This window comes from Alexandromys fortis, unplaced genomic scaffold (genome assembly GCF_014885135.2).
Source record: "Alexandromys fortis isolate MF-2015 unplaced genomic scaffold, M_Fortis_MF-2015_v1.1 scaffold_229, whole genome shotgun sequence".
Classification (NCBI taxonomy): domain Eukaryota; kingdom Metazoa; phylum Chordata; class Mammalia; order Rodentia; family Cricetidae; genus Alexandromys; species Alexandromys fortis.
Window position 1 is genome coordinate 683,547 of NW_026068122.1, and position 6,000 is coordinate 689,546.

Below are 6,000 nucleotides of genomic sequence, written 5' to 3' on the forward strand. Positions count from 1 at the left end.
TTTTGAAACAAAACATAGATATGAAATGTACTGTATTGTTGTTAACAGTGATGCAAAAGTGACTATTGCTATTTTAGTACACAGAAAGTTAAATTCAAAAATATATCCTGAATAAAGAAAAAAGTTACTATGAACTTGAAACTAAAAAATAGTCTTATATCCTCCTTGATGAGTCATGTGTCCTCTCAGTGGGCAGTTACCGTAAGAAGTCCCTGAAAATATACATAAATATACTATCATAAGCCCTAACAGTCTATATCTAGGAATGTATATGTGCACACATACACATGCATAAATGCATGCAAAAACAGTTAGTGAAAAAACAGGTAATAGATTTGACAGAGAGTGGGGAGGGGAATAAGGAAAGGAAAGGGAAGGAGGAAAGCAAAGGGAGAAATATAATTATAATCTCAAAGAGAAAAAAATAACTCCCAAAGCAAAAGGCAAAAAAATCTTCTTGCTTAAGTCAAGCTTGTTAAGATCCTCAATATGGAACAGTGAAATCCTTAATGTGACTTAGAGTACTCAGTCTGTTCTGACCTGTGTGATCTCCTCCAACTTTATGCTTTCTTTGTTTTTCTCATTGTTGTTTCTTGTGCTTAGAATTAATTGTTATTAGCTCCATTCTCTCCCTGACCTTTTTCTTCTACAATTGACAAATAAATGCAGCAGTATTCTTCAGTGTATTACCTGGGTCATCCCCTCTTCAGGATGACACCCTCAGAAAGTTTCAAATGCCCATAGCAGCTACTGTTACTGCATAGTGTACATTTCATAACTGTAATTGTAAATTGTTTGTGATTTGTGTAATATAACATGGAGAAATGGCTGTATATTTTCCTGAGCCTTTTTTTTTTGTGCACAGTAAACAGGCTCCGGAATGCCTTTACATATTAGATTTTCAGCAGTGTCTCTTGAATTAATAGTATATTGAACTATATCTAAGATAGATATTGGCAGTATATTCTATTTATTTATTTTTGCAATGTACGAAATCAGACCAATAGTTTCACATATATCATGTAGTTGTATCTTGAATTTTTCTGTTAGAAACAAAAATATGAAGAGTAAATACCAACTTAACTATTAAATATATAATTATATCTGTCAACATTCATATTTAAATTTTATTCTCTGTATACAAAAGGAAATTTACAAATCAAATTTACAAATCAAAATTGAATGTTTGGCAAAATATGTGATAGAGATGATCTCCTGTGACAATAAAAATAAGTTCTTCCAGTCTGATTTTGAATGATTCCAGATGTTCCAGTGTGGCATGTTTCTGTAAAAGCCTTCTCAGCATTACCCCTGTCACAAATCATTTCCTGTGTGTATAGCTTTGGAATACATTACACCTGGAACATACAAAAGAAAGTGGCATGGGCTTAGAACAGCAAGTGTGTAAGTCAAGTAAGACATATGGTTTAAGAAAATGAAAGAGTTTTTTTTTTTTTAATCCAAATCTGAGCATAGTAGCAAAAGTCGAGCCATCTTCTCTTCATGGATGCCATGACTTTGTGATCATTTTTATTATTTTATGGAATTTAAATATGTGAATATTTCTGTTCCGTAGCCATTTTACTTCAAATAGCCCAACATCTGTTTGCAGTCTCTTCTCTGACTCGCTAAGTGCTCATAAATTTAAGTGGAACAAACTAAGGCAGCATGATGCTATGCCATGCAATTCTTCAATTCTTTTGTGGATTGAGCAAACACAGAAAATTCTTTTTAATCAGGCTATAGTCTAAGAGTAAACATTTGAGGTTCATCTGATTGATTGGCATTGCCTCTTCCACCCCCCTTCCCTGCACTGCGGGGTGATGTAAAACTGCTAGAAGTTTGTCTCACTAGTTGCCCTAGAATTTTGTTTAAATGTTGATTATAATGCAGTAGGCTTTCAGAGAAGCTAGACATTCTGTCTTGTGTTTCTAAAAAGTTCAGAGAATTCTTACGGACTTCTAGTCTGGGGACCTCAGTTTGAGCCATGATGAGCTTGAGAATGTTAAGTCCACAGAACCTCACAATATAGGTGCAATGAAATTTCTTTAGCGTAATAACTGTTGAACACACTAAACATCCCTAATTTTTTGCATAGGAGAAGTGAGGTCATGCTCACTCAGGCTCTGTAGATATAATCTTTTCCCTTTCAAATATGAATACCACTTGCTGATGTCGCTGATTCTCTGAATGTTTGAAAGTTTTAGGTTATCTTTGGCTGTTTGTTCTGCCTATTCTGCTACCTCTTACACTCAGTCATCTGGTTTAGCATATTACAAACCCATCCCTTTGCCTACCACTTTTGACTTCATATATTTTTCAGCATTAACAATCATCACCAACATTTATGAATAGTTTATGAAATATTTGGATTAACATCATTATGCAATCTAATCCTTAGACTAAGTGCGACTGAGCTGTAGAAATGGCTTAGTGGGTAAGAGTTTCAATAATTAGAATATATAGAAAGCTAGACATAACTAGACATCCACCTGCAACTGATGTACTATGGGAAGTAGATGATTCCTGGGGCTTGTTGGTTGCTAGGCAGTTCAGTGAGAGAATGAATTTCAAAGGAAGGAGGGGACAGTGATAGTGCAGGACATGTGACATTCTCTGACCTTTATCTGTGCACAGATGTGTGCACCCCCACACAGTGCATGCATACACCATACACATATATACGTCATACTCTCATACACGACATACTCACATATGAGCACTCTTATACACAAAAACAGAAAAATTAAAAGGTCCCATTTGACAAGCACACACACATGTATGCATATTTAACAGGCTGAGAGCACAGTGCTTCACTTACTGCACATCTAGCTTAGACATGAGCTCACTAAGTTTTCTCTGCTGGGCGTTTTCTCATTTTTTGGCTGCTGCCAGTCCCTGCTTCTAATTCTAAGTCTCATGTCTGTTCCTGATTCCCTGGGTTTAGCCCATTTAGAGTTCACTGCTCAGCATCCTGGATGTAGTTCCAAAACCTTCTACAACCTGTTCACTGCTTAGGCTTACTGTTTGTTGTTGTTGTTTGTTTTTGCATCATTTTAGTAAAAGACTCAAGAAATCTTATTCCTATTGAAATATTATATAATGATTATGTTTTTTGCCATCAAATCTGTTTTCTCTTTTTAATTTTACTGGACAATATTTGTATATACAGCAAACTGTTTTTGAACTCTGTATACAGTGTGGAATAGCTACATTTGACTAATTAGAATATTGATTTCTTCACACACTTTCCCGTGCCATGAGACTGTTTGACTCTCATAACAAATTTTCAGTGCAGTACTCTTGTTAGAATCTAGAGACACGATAGTTTGCAAAACAGTGGTTTTTCAAAGAGTAACGCTGCTTGAAATAAGCAGTCGTTTCTACCGGGTCAGTCTGTTTTCTTCCTGTAACCCCTGAAAAGAAGCTGCCTGATGTCAGTTAGCTCTGCTGAAGGTGTTAATTTTTAAGTAGGGAGTTTGGGTGTTTCCCACATGATTTCTCCATGGAAAGCACTGAGATACAGGCTGCCCAGCCTGTATGATTTATATAGCTGAGGTTATTTTATTGTTGAAAAGACAAATCCCTTAGAAGGCTTTGCCAAAGAACTATCTTTTTTCCCATCTCTAAGGTTTTCATTCCATTTATTTAAAAAAAAACATGAAGCAAATTGTTTGTGATAAAATACATTTTCCTATAAACCAAGTGGAACCCTAGGAGAAATATCATCCTCTCATATGGTTGATTTTTCCCGGAAAATCAACTGCTTATATGTGCAAAACCCATGGCACTTAAAACATATTGCTTAGACTCTAGTGACAAATTATATAACAGCCCTAATAAAATGGTCTCCCCCACCTTGGGCCAGCTTTTATTTCTTTTTCTTAAAACATAATATTTTTACTTATTCACTGAAAAGCTCATGATTTTATAAATTGCATTTTGATTGTATCTATTTCAAATCCCCCAACTTTCCATGGACACTCTAAAGCATCCTTTCCCAAATTCAGCTCCTCTAATCTCTAAGAGAGTGAAAAATATGAAGATCAAAAATATGTCTTCTCTGCCTTCTTGATTTTAATAATTATTCTATTTTTTGAGATTATAATTACATTATGTCTCCTTTTCTTCTTTTCCTTTCAACCCACCCATGTATCCCTCCGCTTATTCTCTTTCAAATTGGTGATCTGTTTTTTTGTAATTATTGATCTTTTTCTCTCTCTATGTATGTTTAATACAATACATAAAATTAAACATATATAATTATATAAAATATAATGTATGGATTATATAAATTATTTTTAAACTGGTCATATGAAAATTGGCCTAGGAGGCTGGGAATGATATACTCAAATTTTACTTGAAATACTTTGAAATTAGTTAAAATTAATTTTATATACTAAGTAATTTGTTGGTATTTTGGCTCAAGGGTATAAAAAGAGGACTTTCCTAACATCAAGGAGACTTTGACTTTAGTGTTAATTAGCTAACATTGGATTTTGTCAACTTGATCTAATGCTATATCTATGGTTATAAATTTGTTCAAAGTCTAGGGGAGAATCTGACCTCTGGTAAATTCTAAAGCTCTTTCTAGTGCCAACACTTGTGGAAAATTCAGGCAATGGCTTCATCTTGTGTCATCTTGTGGCTCTTGCGTCAGGGACATGTGTCCAGATTATGAATGTCAGGACTTGAAGGGGAGGTCGAGAGAAGTAGGTTATGGAGTGAGTGGCTTTTCTGGGGACTCCTGTTTCTTTATGATGGAGGAGCAAGGCGTTTTGTGATTATAGAGGGTGTATCATCCATGATTGTCATGCTCTTTTTGTTTCTTCTCATTGCCCACCTGCTGATGCTCTGCAATCGGTCCATGGATGATTATAAACAACCAGAAAAGCAGGCACAACATTTGGTGTGTGCTAGAGGTTCAATGAAGACCTCACTCTGTGGTGTCCTAGTTTTTAAGAACATGGAATATGCTAGAACATGATAATCTATGGCTTCACTGGGAGGTTACAGTAAATTCAAACATGACAGTGTGGGGAGGTACAGCGCAGATGGACAACAAGAACAATAACACAAAAACAAAGTCTCCATGCTTTTGCTGCAGAAGCATGTAATAAGATATTCATATAATGGGAGCCTTAAAGTTTCAGTCTTTAAGACTTCCATTCAGGGTTTAATTAAGGACATCACAAATAGCTGAAGGAGTGTTAACATCTGAGAGTTAAGAAGTTTACTCACAATGGGAATCATCTGTTTATGTTCCTTTAGTCTTCTCTCAATCCTTATGCTTCCTTGTTCTCTCTTGTTCTACCCTTTTCTACATTGTTCTCCTTGTTCTACCCATTACAAATGTTCCCAGACTATATATCCTTAAAACCAGCAATTCTCCAGCCCTAGTAGGTTTCAGGGCCGGAATTCTCTTTCCCATAGAAAATCAGATAAGGGTTTACACACACACACACACACACACACACACACACACACACACACAGATTCATGTTCATGGGAGTAGTTAGTACACATCTGGTGAACTCCTTAATGGAGTAAGTTATCTAATAAATGAATTAAGTAATCAGAAAATTCTAGAGGGGAAGGGAAGTGTGCTACACTATGTTTTTAGGTGGTAGAAAGAGATAAAAGGTTTATTTTCGTAAAATTATGAAGAGGGCACAGATTTTATTTTAAATCAGCATGTGCTTCTTTTCTCCCAGTATGTCTAGAGGCTACTAGGTAACCAGGCAACCTAAGTAAAAACAGTCAGGGAGGAGCTGATGGCTCTTGATCAGAAATCACATTCACCAGACACTGTAATTTTGCTCTAGGCGGTAGAAACAGAGAAAGGACCCAGGCCTCTAAATTTCCAGTTCTGGGTTATGCTGTTATCAGCCATTCTGATTGTGGAGTAAAATCAAAACATATGTTTGGGCAAGTAGTAATTCTATGTACTTGGATATCTGTGGTCAGGATGTAAAACAACTAGATATTAAAACAAAAACA